We start from the raw sequence: 16,579 nt of genomic DNA, 5'->3' as shown, positions 1-16,579 counted from the left end.
ATTTCAAACCTGTTTCCATGGGAGTGGCAATTGGTTTGCAATCCTCAAGTCCAAACTTACATAGCAATGTCTCCATGCAACTTTTCTGACACAAGGCAATACCACCATCACACTGCTTAAACTGTATACCCAAGTAACGATGCAACAACCCCAAACCTTTCATCTTGAAAGTAGCATTCAAATCAGCCTTAAATTCAGCAATATGTCTCTCATTTGGTCCAGTGATCAGCAAATCATCTACATAAAGAACCACAATGAGAAGTACATCACCCTCACGCTTTACATACAAGTGCTTTCTGTTGGACTGTTACAAAAGCCTCATTTAAACAAATGAGTGTGAGCTTTCTCATACCAAGCACGAGGAGATTGCTTTAACCCATACAAAGCTTTCTTACATCTACACACTTTGTCCTCTTGTCCTTTCTTGACAAAACCGCGAGGTTGTGCTACATAAACTTCCTCAAATATGTCACCATTCAAGAAAGCAGTAACAATGTCTGATTGATGTACATCCCAACCAAAATGAGTTGCCAATGCACATAGAAAATGCACAGTAGTCATACGACGAGTGGGAGCTAAAGTCTTTTCATAATCTATGCCTTTTTGTTGCGCATAGCCTTTTGCAACAAGTCGAGCCTTATGGTGGTCAACCTCACCATCCGGCTTGCGTTTCAACTTGTAAACCCACTTTGTACCAATGGCCTTTTTGATAGGAGGCAAATCACATAAAGTCCATGTGTCATTTTCTATAAGTGCATCATATTCTAATTGCATGGCAGCCATCCAATTTTTTGAATTCTGTGCTTCATCAAAAGAGAGAGGTTCCTCAACAACATGTAAGCTAGACAGAGCCAAAGCATAACAATCTGATGCATAAGATGCATGGCTAGAGCCTGAACGAGTACGACTAGACAAAGGTGCATCCAATTTGTTGTCACACAATGTATGCACCAGCCGTTTTGGCATACCTCTAGCCTGCTCATTTTCAGCCCTTTCCTCATAAAGTACATCATGTACATCGGCATCAGTAATAGGCTGATCTGTAACATTTTTGGAAACCCCCATAGGCTGTACATTTTCCTCATTGGAATTTACATTCGAACCTCCACCACTGAAAAGAGGCAACAAAGTGTCATAAATGTCCTGTGAGCTTACATTATTGTCTCTAGTACATGACAACAAGGGCTGAATAGAATCTTCCACAAACAATACATCCCGTGAAACCAAAATACACTTTGTTTGAGGATGATACAACTTGTAACCTTAGCTTTCAGCACTTTAACCAACAAAAAAACATTTGACAGGCTTATTATCCAATTTTCTGCACTATGTTTGTGGCACCAAAGCATATGCCAAATATCCAAAAACACGCATTTGCTCAATTGAAGGCTTTCTATCATGCCATGCTTCACATGGAGTAATAGACTGCAAAGCTTTCGTAGGACACTTGTTTAGTACATAAGTGGCATGATGGACTCAAGCCAAAAAGACTGCGGCAAAGCTTGACTTTTGACCATACATCGTGCCATTTCCGTAAGTGACCTATTTTTCCTCTCAGCAACACCATTTTGCTGAGGTGTTTTATCCCACGACTAGTCAGAAATGCATTAAATTCATGAGACATATACTCCCCCCCTTGATCGGAACGGAGGGTGTCCATAGTACATTTCGATACATTTCCAGCCATAGCCAGAAATTGTTTGAAGCACATAAAAACTTCGGACTTTGCTTCAAGAGGAAATACCCATGCATGCATGGAGGAATCATCAATGAAAGTCACAAAGTAAAGGTACTTGCCCAAGGACGGAGTTTGCATGGGCCCACAAACATCACTATGCGCAAGCTGCAACCTGCATGTGGCCCTCACTGAACCATCCTTTGGAAACTTCGAACACTGCATCTTACCCAAAATACAGCCTTCACAAACATGTTTGACAGGTGCTTCAAGAGGCAACAAAGAAGCAACCATATCAGATTTCTGCAAACGCAGCAAACTGGCAAAATTCAGATGCCCAAAACGTGCATGCCACAGTTTTGCATCTGAAACACCCCTTGAATCTTCAACTGCATTTGTAAAATTTTGTCCACACTTGTCATACAAAGTGAGCTTATACATCCCACGGCACAAAAGGCCAGATGCAACAATTTCATCACCAAAACTGAGATCGTAAACTATACATCTGCCATCCACAAATTTGACTACAAGTCCAAGTCTAGCAAGTGCAGATACAGACAAAAGATTCTTCTTGATCCCAGGTACATAAAGTTCATCAACAAGTGTAAAGAACTGCTATTTGCAGTAGTAAGCACAATCTTTCCAACCCCGTGAATCGGATAAGAGGCATTGTTGCACAAGTGACTGAATTCCCATGAGGGACAGACTCGAGAGAGGTGAACAATTCACGATGTGAGGTAATGTACTTTGTAGCACCAATGTCAAAATACCACACATGTGGATCTGCAGCAACTGACATGCATGCATCATGGACATCAGGATTGTAAGTGCAATTTGCACTAAAAGCCCATTCTGCATCAACATCAACTTCACAGTCTCCTTTCACAGAAGACTCAACAATGTTTGCATTTGTAGTGGAACCAATATTTGAATGTAACCACCCTCTTTCTTCTTAGCCTCTTTGGCCTTCAACTTAGGACACTGCTTGATCAAGTGATCATTAGCTTTACAATAATGGCAACGCATTTTCTTTTTGCCCTTATCACCAGAATTTCTAGACGAATTGCTGCCAATTGAAGCATTAGGAACAGAAGTATTGCCACTCGCCACAGAACCATAAGAAGTGGTTGCATTGCTGTTACCACCCTTTCTTTGAGAAGCAATAAAAACCTGTTCAACTGCACGCTGCCTAGTCCTGTTATTTTTGGAAAGTGACTCTTGCAATAGCAATGTGCATAATGCATCAAATTTGACAACTTCAGGGTTTCCTTGGGTCATAAGTCTCCAAGTACTAGCAAAAGTCTGGTAAGAATCTGGTAAGGCATCAAGAATAGTCTGCACAAGGGAACCGTCTGAAATGACTTCACTTGCAGAAATAAGTTGCTCATTAATATCCTTGACACCAGTAAGGAAAGTTTCCATATAATCTTCCTCATGCACAATCTTCGATTCCAACTCTTTACGCAGCAAAGCAATTTTAGCCTCATTACGGCTTGCATAAAGACCTGCTAGAATATCCCAAGCCTGTTTTGCAGATTTCACTAAACGAATGTGAGGAGTAATGGTGTGCTTCACAGACAACACAATCAATGCATGAGCCTGCACATCCTTTACATCCCAACAAGCTTGTTTTGCCATAGGCAAAACAACTCTAATAGCAGCAAGACCTGCAACATCCTCAACATTGCCTACATCCTCAGAATCAGGACGCACATCAATGCCCTGCACAATATTCCAAACGCCCTTTGACACAAGAACATGTTGCATCATGTAAGCTCACATAGGGTAATTGTCCCCATCCAATCTGTCCTCAACAACAAACATCTTGAACACATCTTTATTGTTGTCAGCCATGGAAAATGCATGCACTTGATGTGAAAATTTCCTGAAAGGAGGAGAAACTGAGTGAGACCAACACGTGCTATATAGCACAACCCGCAACAGACTGTATGGGAGCTGTTATGCAGTAATTGGCACTGATAAAAATTTTGCACAAAATGACAAAATTGCCCGTGCAGGCCTGGCTGTAGTGGAAACGGAGGTCGAAATGAGCCCGAATCAGACTGAGCTCTACGAGCTCTCCCTAATTTTTTGTCGACCTGCGAACTCTCACCAAAGCTCACACAAATCGGAGAAAGTGAGCAGGCATGTGCTACTTAGTGTGCAATGGACAGATAGGTAGCCCTAGAGTGATGGGCGTATATACAATGCACGAGGGAAAAAACCTCCTAAACAGGGAAAAAATGCCCCGACGATCCTAGTGTATGGTAACATCTCTCTCTCTCTCTCTCTCTCTCTCTCTCTCTCTCTCTCTCTCTCTCTCTAAAAAACCAAGGCATTAGCAATTTTGCTAGTGCTTTTAAGTTTTTTATAAATCAAAATCCCTCGCCCCTCCCCCTCAATTGATCCCTCCAACCCGTTTCCTCTCTGTGTGTGTGTGTGTGTGTGTGTGTGTGTGTGTGTGTGTGTGTGTGTGTGTGTGTGTGTGTGTGTGTGTGTGTGTGTGTGCACGCGCGCGCACCTAACCCTCGCATCCCTGCTGTAATATCTATTTCTTGAGGTTTGATTTGGATAAAATACACAAACGACCAAAACAATACAAATTTTTTCTTGACGGATGCCATAATATTAGAGAATGTGTCAACTCTAAAAAAAACTGAGATAGGATCCAAGACTTGGTGTAATATCAATGGTGGCCATTGCTAGCTACCAAGCTAACAAGCATACTATTTTTTATTACTCTCAGACCAACCATTATAGTTTCACCTTGATTATTGAATGAAATTTCCGTCAAGTACAATATGTAACTGAATGTATTCATTCAAAAACGTAAAATAGGTAATGGGAGCCAAGAACTTCCAAATTTTAGCTACCTTCTGATTAGATATGTTCCTCAGCCCTATTTTACCATGAGTTTGAGTCAAAGTTTTTATTTCAAACTTTGGCTAAGGTATAAAAGCCAATGTTGTAAGAATAAACCTAAGGTTTGGATAATGAAAGTGAGAGTACGACTATTGTTGTCAACTATGTCTTTGCTCTTGTTTCTTTTGCTCATATCTCCCTTGTATGAAGTAGCATTTCAATTCCAAGTATAGGTACATAGGTCAAAGCTCTTCCATTTGATGCAAGTTTCTTGCGGGTTTTTTTTTAATGTTAAGTATGTTTGTCTAGCATCAATTTTTTCTTCTATTGCACAAAATACATATCCAAATCAAGTTTTGAGGATAGAAATAGGTAGATATTTCTCAGATGATGCTATTGAGTGCTTCAAAAATCCAAACCGACATGTTAAAAATAAGATGTTTGAAATAGACGTGATTTTGCCAAAGTGTATATATAAATGAGGATTTGACATCATAGGGAAATCTATTATGATATGGCCAATTTATGTGGTTATCTTGAGTGCATTTGGAGTGCTTTAGCTATCACAAATCATTACTTGAAGCTTATATGAAAGTAGACTAGCTTTTGGTGGGTGAACCAACCCTCAAAATAGCGAATCGCACAAAATTCGATCAAGGCAGACACACAAGCACTCAAAATCATGATCATGCCAAAATCATACATTCAGAACAAATCATCAAGATCATGCATTATCAAAATTTTAACCAATTAATTAGAAATTATTCAATAATTAGCAAAAAACAAAAAATATCCAATAAATACCCTTTTCTTTTTTAAATTCCACATACTTAGCTAAATTGTGCAGTTCAATCAAATCACAATTTGCATAGAAAATCAATTGCCAATTAATTCCATCAATCAAAACCAAGATTAGGCAATTACATTGACAAATTACGTCAAAATTTGTGTAATTAGAGCATGAAAATCCTTGATTTTAGCTTTAAAAATGCATCACTTACATATTGCAAACATCTATTTGCATTCACAAACCCCGTTAAGCATACACATTTGTCAATTTTTATGCACATACACACTGACAATTGATAGTTTTTCACCAATTTTTACGTGCGCACACACCAAGTGTTAAAGCAATCAAACTTGCAAATTAGGCACACACAAGTGTTAAAGTCATCAAGCTTTCAGATTAGGCACACAATTGATCAATTAGCAATGCCCATAACACAAATCATCAATCAAAATTTCCAAATTCATAATTACACATTGATTAATTAGAGCAGACACAAGTGCAATTTTGTGCATACACATTCAAAATTAGGTACACACTCACTTAGAGTACACACACACACACACTTAATTTAAATACACACATTTACACTTGAAAAATTGAGCACACAATTAGCACAACAACAATGAAAATTATCACTTGAATTCATGATTCCCATGCACATACAATCTAAGAAAAAATTGGCACTACGACAGCATGAAAACTAACGATGCAAAAAATTGGCATTATGACTACGGCATGAAAACGGAAATAGATGATTCATAGCCTCAATTGGCAGCACATGGCATACTATATATGCCTATATTTTAGGGAGGTTGAGAATACCACCTTGATTACCACTTAATTGCCAATTGCTTGATACGTAGGGATTTCATTGAACCTCCAAATCCCTACAATTGCACTAAAAAATCAAGAACTTGTTTAACACAAATCAACATGATTGCAATTGAAGATTTAATATCAAAGTGTCATTTTTAATGGTCAATCCAATTAGTAGGAAATTAGTGTATAAATTAGAAAAAGTGAAGGGAATAATAAGTGGATTAATGAGAAATAAGAGTGTGTAGACACACAATTTGAGAGAGAGGAATTTCAAAGAGCGAGTGAGATTTTTTTAGCAAATAAAAAATTGACAAACTAATTCAATTAAAGTGCAAGGAGATTATGTTACCCTGCCATCTCTAATAGCATTTTGGACTTGATCAAACATCAGGGTGTCTTTGAGAACTCGTTCTAAGCACACCCATATAGAAGCCATCTAAAATGAAGTTTGAGTAAGAAGGAATGCACAAATCAACATGTTAGCACAACCAAAGAAATTTCCATTGTTGAAATCTTACAAAGTTCTATGAGAGTTCAACAAACATGGTCCACACTATGTAGTATTCTGTTGATCAACTATCCATATTCTAGAGATTATGGACTAAAACTCTTTATACTACGATACCCTTTGCAGCTCAATGATGACTTGATAAACATTGATAGCCAAGGGTACCATGGTTTAGCAAAAATTTGAGAAGAACTTGGGGCACAGAGAGAGAGAGAGAGAGAGAGAGAGAGAGAGAGAGACGCTAGGGCTTGCTCTTCTTTATTTCATATTTGTTGCACACATCGTCTCACAGCCTCTTTGTGTGTTGGTGGTTGCCTGTACAGCTAAGCCTTTGTCTCCATCGGACTCTTGGGTTTGCACTACTTGCTACAGTGCACCAACTTGTCCTCACTGCAAATGTGTTGCCCCCTATGTTTTCCATAGTTTAACAAGATTCTTAGAGAGAGAGAGAGAGAGAGAGAGAGAGAGAGAGAGAGAGTTAGAGAAAAAGAGAGAGTGCAAGTATTAGATCTTTGAAGAGCGATGTATTTGTAACATTCACATCTATAAATATGGTCCGTTCAATGCGGTTATGATTTTTAATTTTCATTACCAATCATATGAAGGCTAGAGATCAAGTATACCTTCTTGAAGCACCAACATAGCAATAGCTATTGTAGAGGAGAAGAAATTCTAAGAAAGACTGCAATGATTTGCACTATCAATCATATGAAGTATCTAGAGATCAAGTATAGCCTCTTGAAGCACCAACAGAGCAATAGCTATTGTAGAGGAGAAGAAATTCTAAGAAAGACTGCAATGATTTGCACTATCAATCATATGAAGTATCTAGAGATCAAGTATAGCCTCTTGAAGCAATATCTAGTGTAGAGGATAAGAATTTCTAAGAAAGAATCAATTCTACACCAAATGGTAGCATATCCAAGCACAACGTAGAGAAGGAGCACATTGAGAGATGCTGGATGCATTCTTTAACATGGGATCTAAACTATAAATTGTGACAACCAAAGAATTATGGTATAGGAAATTTCAAGATTGCTATGTTTAGCGAGACAAGGACAATGTGTGGTGCAAGATTGTTCATTTTCCACTCTACAATGCAACCACAATTTCCGTGTTGTGAGTGTCACGTGCAATGCTCAATATCTAGTATGTCTATGACTAATCATGCACAAGTATCACTAAACTTTATAGGAAAAATTCATTTCCATCATGGTAACTACTCAAACGTGCAATTTTCATTGTTAAACCATGTTGATTTTTGATATTTGACATTTCCAAGCTGCTTGAGAAGAGCATTCTTTCAAGTGGCAATGAAATACGGCCCACTAGAGGTGCTTCCAAGAAGATTCTTACATCAATAGGCATGGAATGCAATAAAATCCCTGCATGTTGGAATGATTGCATCCAAGTAGTACAAGCATATGCAAGAATGTCCTAAGTGTGGTACCAAGTGTTATAGGAAGGATGTGTTAGGCGAGAAGGTGACTGTGAAGCTCCTTTGGAACTTTCACATTGTTCTTAAAATATAAAATATGTTTACGAGCAGAGCTAATGACATGGCATGCTAGGAATAGCTTCATCGCCAACTTCTTATGAAATCCAACGGACTTGGCAACATGGAAACACATTGAAGCCAAGTGGCCCTCTTTCATGGTGGAGCCACAAAGTATATGGCTAGGCTTGGCAATGGATGGGGTTAACCCTTTTGGGGTTTGGATTTTGTCTTGGAGCATGTGGACCGGTTTGTTTTCCTAGTGAACTACAATCTACCACCATTGTTGGCTATCAAGAGGGGACACTTGCTCTTATCTCTAATTATGCCCAGAAAGTACAAGGTGAAAAACATGGATGTGTATTTGGCTCTACTTTTGGAGGAGATATAGAGGAATCCCTATCCCCAAGCGAGTACTTATGAGCAAACAAGAAACCAAGCGAGCACATACAATAAAAAAGACTAGATGAACACCCTTAAAAAGTTTCTTTGTAGAGAATAGGGTAGCAAACTAAAATGGTTGCATCTCTTGTACGTATTGGAAATTCAGACAACGTCATGGAGTACAAACTTCATGTGTCCTTAACCCTCATTAACATAGGAAACATCTATCTCATTGCACACAATGATAACCCAACCCTGATCTAAAAATATTGTCTTACCTTTGATCGCTACTAACAACCTTGCCATCCACACATTATATTGAGTAAATGAGTGAGTGAGTGAGTGAGTGAGTGAGTGAGTGTGTGTGTGTGTGTGTGTAGGTATAATATATATTCACCAAAAATAACGTTAAAAAAAATTATACACCATGGGAAATCCTTCCATAATGGAAAATACGTTATGCACAAATATAGCTCATATGCATGTATCCCTTTAAAAAAATAGAATTTGAGTAAATTTGAGCAAGGAGAAAAATGAAAGGAGGTATGAATGCACGATTTTACATAAATCCTCAAAACATAGAATCTGTTGAGGATGATGGTCATTTTAAACTAGAAATTGGATGTGTGGATAATCGAAGGCACGGATTCAAGAACCATCTCTCTCTCTCCTTGAAGCAAGAAGCTAAAGGCTCTACAATGTTTCTCGCTCTTCTTGCAGTCGTGCTTTAGTCAATATGTAGGGACTGAGAAATCTCTCTCTCTCTCTCTCTCTCTCTCTCTCTCTCTCTCTCTCTCTCTCTCTCTCTCTCTTTGAGAAAGTGACTACATGAAAAAATTTGGCACATTTAAGCAAACCTACCTCCCCACAGATGAAAAATTATGACCAAGGTTTAGTATCAAAATCCGTAGTCCATTACAAACCTTTTTACTTAATTGTGACTGGCTTTTCTATCAGTTCTCTTGTACATAAATATCAATTCTCTTGTACAAATCATCTAATTGGCCATCAATTTGTGTAGAATAATAGGAAGAGAATCAAACCTTTGATTTTTGAATTAGAGGATTATTGTTGCGATAATGAATAAGACAACATTTACCATTTTTGATGCGAGTAATAACATCCAAAGTTGCATGCATACCACCACACAAATGAATTTTTCAGGTCCTGGCACCTAGGCACCGCTTACTTGACTCAGTGGAGGACTGATGCTAGCAAGAGCATGAATACCACTACACATTGCTGCTTTCAGGTCTTAACCTTTAGCACTTTGCCTCCCCTTCACTCAATGATGGACGTAAACTTAGATACAATGTTGGACCTAAAAAAGGTATATAGGCCAGCATTGGCGCCCAACTCCCTTTATTTGACTATCTGCGCACTTCCATTTCATTGAATACCCAAAACAGAGCCAATGAGCTCAATGCCATGAAGTGATCCACAAACAATATGGTATGTATAAATCTACTAGAGTTGAAATACTTTCTAAAAACCACCAATGATTCACCACCTGCAGTGGTTGCTGTTTCAATCAAACCCACTCTAGCCATGGCCAAAACAATAGCAAATATCTTGGAGTTCAAAATCTTAAGAGGCCACCCTTGCATTTCTTTCTTAGAAAATTTCGGTGGAGGTGGCTTCCATAGTCCAAAGTAAGGGAACGGTGTAAACACACTCACAAGAAATGACAAGCTTTTGAATGGCCAGATAGGTATTTTGTTCCCTGAACTTTGTCCACTAGGAATAAGAAGCATCGAGTAGATTGTAGGCCAAAGTCCCATGACCAGAAAGCAAAAATAAAAATAGAGGAGAGGTCACCTACAGCTCCGCCTCCACCACCTGCACCATCTGCTTCATCATTTTCATTGTTGGGACCTGACCACCGAAAGGGCTAGTGTCTACTTCTGTCTCTTGGAAGGGGTCTGTGGTGGACGTGTTTTTGAGGAAATGCAGAGAGCTCCGTCCGTGGACTACTCACAAAGTTGTACTGGAACGATGTCAACGAGGTATTTGCCATGAGAGCATCTCTCTCTCTCTCTCTCTCTCTCTCTCTCTCTCTCTCTCTCTCTCTCTCTCTCTCTCTCTAACCATGGGTTGGGTGGGGGCGGGCACAAATGCAGGTGTAGGCAAGAGGTGAAGTAGGGAGGGAGGTGTAGGAGGCATGGCAAGATGGGGAGTGTAATGGAAATGGCCTATGAGCTTTGAGAATAGCGGAATTAAGAGAATTTGAGTGAGCATTTTTGTGAGATTACTTTGAGAACATAGAGGGTGAACTTAATTGATGGTATCAACATAAACATAGTACTTAATTAACTTGGCATGAACAATACTTTTGCAAGAGAGAGAGTATTAGAGAACATGACAATAGTTGAGGACCGGATTTACTTGGAGCCGGAGGTCCCCCCTCCAAAAGGCGTTTGTATTATAGATTCTCCCATCAAGAGAGGCTTGATACAATACAATCTTTGTGTTCCTTGTGACCTAGGTGATGCAATGAAGATGAAAAGCTTCATTCATCACAAGCGTACCATAAACTTTGCAAAAAGCATTAACCATCCCAAGCCTCAGTCCCAAGGCCTCAAACACCTTCGAAGGTGGAGAGAGCTAGCGGGGAATGAGGGTAGGGAAAAGTAAGAAGAATCATCCATAGGAGAAAGAAATAGTTCCTCACTTATCATCACTCTTCTTGCTTATCATAGCATAATAGCATAGTAATGAAGATGAAGAAGATGGAAAACTTAAGCATTGAAGCATGGCTCTTGGTTGGATTTGCATTCCATAGCCAAGAGTATTGGTGTACGCTCTCCACTTCTCAACAAGCTTGGAGAAGGAGATGGAGCTCTTGCACTTTGCACTCCACACAATGGGAGAATGTGTGTGTGTTTGTGGGAGAGTATACCCCCCTTCATGCTTGGTCCACACCTCTCTCTCTCTCTCTCTCTCTCTCTCTCTCTCTCTCTCTCTCTCTCGCGTATTATTTAATTATTTCATTTGGTCATGTGTCCTCTTTTTCCTTTTTGAGAGATTTATGCATCTAAATTCTCATTGGACCCCTTTAAACTCTATCCAATAGGATTCAAGCACATCATGAGGGCCACATGTGGAGGATCATTTGAACATGTGTCTTTTATGCTTCTTAAGTCATTTGGTTTGAATTGATTACTTCAAGTACTTAGTCAATCAAGCATGGAAACGGTTGATGCCTCCTGAGATTTTATCTTTAAATTGAACACTTTAAGAACCTTAGTCATTCTAAGTATAAAAATCACCTCAAGCTTTGGGCCAGGTTTCCACAAACATTTTAAGCACTTTAGTTAGCAAGCCGACAAGCACCTCATCCTTGGGTAGGGTTCCCACCTCAAGGTCAGCCCTAGCTAGCCTAAGGACAAAGGACTTTTTAATACTAACTTTTGAGAGGTCTTTAATGAAGCTAACCCTAAGGTCTTTAAGCTTCATTAGGTAGCATTGCTCTTTAACATACCATCTCTCATTTGGACCCCTTTAATTTTGGCCCCATGTTGAGACACATCCATAAGCACATGTCTATATTTTAACCCTTGTTCCCATTTATTCTCCCATATTAAATGATCAATTTATTATGAGAAAAAATTTGGGTTGGTTAGATATTAGATTTTATGACATTACCTCTCTCTTGAAATCATATTCGTCCTCGACTATGAGGTAGAAGAGATAAAGTCTTAGTCATTAGTCTACGTTTCTTAGCGGATAGAGGATCCCTTTTCACCCTGCGACATCATTCTAGAATGGATGACTAGTATATTTGATGCTTGGGAGACGTAGCTGCGCAGCATGTTTTCTCTTTAGTTCATTTCATTCTCCCAAAGTAGACTGGCAAATTCTACTTGGTGTTTGAGTGGCGTCGTCATCACAAACATAATTCTAAGCATGTATACTATTTAAATTTATGCACAATTGAAAGATTACTCGTATAAGACAAAAACATTGTTCATTTAGAAAGCATTTACATTTGCTTACTCTAGTGAAACATTGACAAGGTTCATATTATCCTTAAACTGTATTCCTTGCATCGATATAGCATCTTCAAAAGGATAGTTTTTGAACTTAATAAGATACCGTCGGATAATCTTACCATGCCATAGTACCTTGTCTTCATGTCGAAGGATAGCTTCGGGTTGTAGCACCTCTTCTTGGTCTTTGATTTCTGGAGGGTCTTCAATAATTGGTTCTCTTGGTGGCTCTCCTTTGTAGGACTTATGTAGGCTTACATGAAAAACATTGTGTATGAGCCAATGGTTGGGCAACTTGATAAGCCATGTCATTGATTGGGTTCAAGATTTGAAAAGAACCATAGTATCTTTTTGCTAATTTAGCATAATACTTTTGATTGCCCGTTGTTTGCCTCAATCGAGCCTTGGAAAACTTAAGTAAGACCTAATCATTTTCTTTGAACATTAAGGCCCTTCTGTGCTTGTCAGCAGTAGCTTTTTGCCTTTGTTGAGAGATGGATATAGCCTCCTTAACCTTTTGAAAAGATTCTTGTAGGTCACGGCTATACTCATCAGCAGAGCAGCAAAGATCTTCCCATGTACTTTAAGTAGCAAGGGACTTTTAGGTCTTCCCTCTATGATCTCAAAAGGTGATTTTCCCGTGGTAGTATGGACAATATTATTGTACGCATACTCTACAAGGGGTAATTACTTCTCTCATTGTAAGTATTGATCTACTTCTGTAACATAAGTCTTTAGTAGATCGAGTATTGTAAGATTGGCTATCTCACTTTGGCCATCCGTTTGTGGGTGATAGGCCGAAGAGAAATTCAATCTTGTACCTAGATTTTCAAAGACCCTTTCCAGAAATTACTGGTCATTCTATGATCTCTATCTGACACGATGGATGTTGGTAATCCATGGTGTTTGAAAATCTGAGATATGAATATGGTTGCCATTTGGTGTGCCTTAATAGTCTTTTTGACGGGAATAAAGTGTGCTTTCTTGCTAAACCTATCGACTATTATCCATATTCCCGTATTCGCATGGATAGACTTGGGTAATCCAAAGATAAAATCCATGGATATACTCTCCCATGGTGAATTATGGATTGGAAATGGATGGAGTAATCTAGGTTTTTTCCCTCTATCATACTTAGTCTTTTGGCATACCACAAATTTTGAAACATACTCTTGTATGTCCACTTTCATGTAGGCCAATAGAAGTATGTCTCTACTCCTCAAAGAGGAGGTTGAATGCCTCTATGCCCCGCATAGGGGGGAGCATGGGATTCATACATGACTTTCTCACGAAGGGAGTGAGTAACACATAGCCTATTGTCATGTAGAAGATAATCTTCCTGCAAGGTGAATGGTTCCTCTTTCTTTCCCAAAGCAGGGGCTGACATTACATCTTTAAAGTCAGGGTCAGTAGCATACTCATTTTATAAGTGATTCTTTTTTTATCTACTTGATAGTTTAATATATTTTGTACTAACATACTATTGAAAAATTATTTGTCTCTCTAACCACTATTTATTCTATAGAGCACAATTTATTTCTACTTTTTTTTATAAATAAAATTACTCCTTTTGTACCATTTACTATTGGAAATTTAGCCATCTACTCTAGGTACTATTAGTGTATAGAGCACATGTTATTTTTAATAAATTGTACTACTCATTGCACTTTATTTAAATATTTTTTTAGTCATTTCTCTCTATATTTTTATTGAAAATATAGCTGGCAGTTAATCCACTAATTAATTGTTCATTTTTAAGGGCACATATGATTAATAATAAACTTTTTGTATTAACACGTCTCTCTTTCACGTGTGTGCATGAAAAATGGGATGATCGTGGCCCTTCAAACGGCTCTAAACGTGATTGATGGCTCATGGATAAACTCCCTTGTCCTTGCGCCAAGTGCAAAAGGACAATCCCTCACTTGAGGCGCATTCCTTTGGAGCACATGGAGAACAAAGGGCTTTGGCATCCTTGAAAAAGCGCTCGAGTAGATGAGAGCACCGCCCACCCCTTGCTTGAGGAGGTCCCCCATTGGTCTGTGTTCGGTGGTGGTGCTCTGGCACGCAAGGCCAAAAGACAACGACCAAGCTATTGTGTGAAGGCATGGCGCATGGTGATCCTCCCACTAGCTCTACTTTGACAGCTCCTCCTCACGCGTCTCGAGAACACTTTGAGCTTGAGGATGAGCACATGTTCGACATGGTTGATGAGTTATTGGCTCACGAAGGCAATATGCACAAGGATTGTTGACCATGCACTCGACGGGCAACAACAACGGAGGACAAATTGTTGACGAGTGTCGGAACACCTCTTCACGATGGTGCACAGTACTTGGTGCTCCGGGAATCGTTGGAAATCCTCAACTTGCAAGAAAAATTTGGTTGGAGCAGTGCAAGTGTAGATGCACTCCTTGGGTAAGTTCTTTCCATGGCTTTTTATACATGGCACTCACCTTATGGAGTGGACTTACACATGTATGAACAATCTTTTTTCGTTGTAGTTTGGTGGGCAAAATTCTTCCTAAAGATCACCACATACCTCCGGATCGTCGATGAGCTAGATCGTATGTCACTGCACTTGGCATGGAGTAAGAGCGCATCCACACGTACGTCAACTATTGCATAATATACCATAATGAGCACGCACATGCTACCTCATGTCCCATGTGCGGAGAAGCATGCTACAAAATCAAACTGAGTGGGGTGCACCTACCTCATAAGGTATTGAAACATTTTTCATTAATCCCTGGTATTCAACACATGTTTAAAAGCAGTCTATCATGGAGCTTTTGACATGGCACGCCAACCACCACTCAAATGATGGAATGATGTGTGTCCTTGCCGATTTATCTGCATGGAGAGGCCAGATCCCTTGTGCAAGGTAATCTATATAAAAAACCATCATTTCTTACCCCAAGGTCAAAGTAAATACAAGGCTCCAACAAATGGAAAGACGCCTTTAAAGTGCACAATGGCAAATTGGGAAACTACTTGGGAAGACCACTACAAGAATGATCCGGACTGACTACTCCACCAAAAGGCATGTCAAGGTATTCGATATTTTTAAAGCTTCCATATTGGAAGGACTTAAAAATACAACACCTCTTGGATCTCATGCACGTATTCAAGAATGTAGCTCACACCTTGTGGGACCATATTATTGGCAAAAAGGACTCATTGGGGACGAGGGAGGATTTGAGGGTCTTGAAACTTCTCTGTGCCTCCGCCACTCTACGCCAAGCCCCCAATGGGGAGATTGTGCTTCCTAAAGCACCATGGATGATGCTAACCAAAGAAGAGCTAGATCAAGTGAAGGGTACCATTGTGTCTATTCGTAAACCCAATAGGATACATGAGGTCACTAAAGGGAGCTTTCACAAAAGCAAAGAAAGGTTGAAGCGTTCAATTGTATGGGTTGAAGTCCTATGATTGGCACAAGATGCTACAGGTAACTCTTTCTCTCTATTGTTTATTTTTTAGGGCACATATGTTTTGTGTGTATGACTTTAGCTCACTTTCTTGTTTACTATTTTGACATTGTAGTTCATTTTTCCGGTGAGTATGTGCATATGTCCGGACAAGAAAGTGAGGGAAGCTATTTTCAAACTCGGAGAGTTAGTAAGGTACACCACAATACTCCACTCAACTAGACTTTTTTATGTACACAATACCCTCAACTAGCACTTAGTGTATTCTTGTGTATTTTCTTGTAGATTTGTGAGCTCCAAGGAAATTGAAATAGATGCCATCTCTGCTACTCAGACACTTGCAGTGGAAACCGTGTGTGCCATTGAGGACGCATTTCCTTGATCAGTTCTTCTTAGCCAAATCCACCTCTTAGTTCACGTGGTTGAGGAGATTGCTATATGTGGAGTAGTGCATGCACGATGGATGTTCTTTTTAGAGAGGTTTTTAAAAACTCTCAAAGATTTTGTGCGGCTACGGTCCTAGCTAGAGGCATGTATGGCCGAAGGGTGAGTTGTTCAAGAGACATTTGTGTACCTCTTAGAGTATTCGGCACAAATTGATCCCTCAATGCCTCACATGTGATCAA

The 16,579-nt window shown here is 39.4% G+C and overlaps 1 pseudogene; it reads right to left on the bottom strand.

The window, feature by feature from the left end:
* Positions 1-9,795: 9,795 nt before the first annotated feature.
* On the bottom strand, positions 9,796-15,125 carry LOC147463900 (uncharacterized; annotated as a pseudogene).
* Positions 15,126-16,579: the final 1,454 nt, after the last annotated feature.

Source organism: Adiantum capillus-veneris, chromosome 2 (assembly GCF_014529385.1).
Source record: "Adiantum capillus-veneris isolate H3 chromosome 2, ASM1452938v2, whole genome shotgun sequence".
NCBI lineage: Eukaryota > Viridiplantae > Streptophyta > Polypodiopsida > Polypodiales > Pteridaceae > Adiantum > Adiantum capillus-veneris.
The sequence above is the reverse complement of the archived record's forward strand: the minus strand, read 5'-3'. Positions and strand labels throughout refer to the sequence as shown.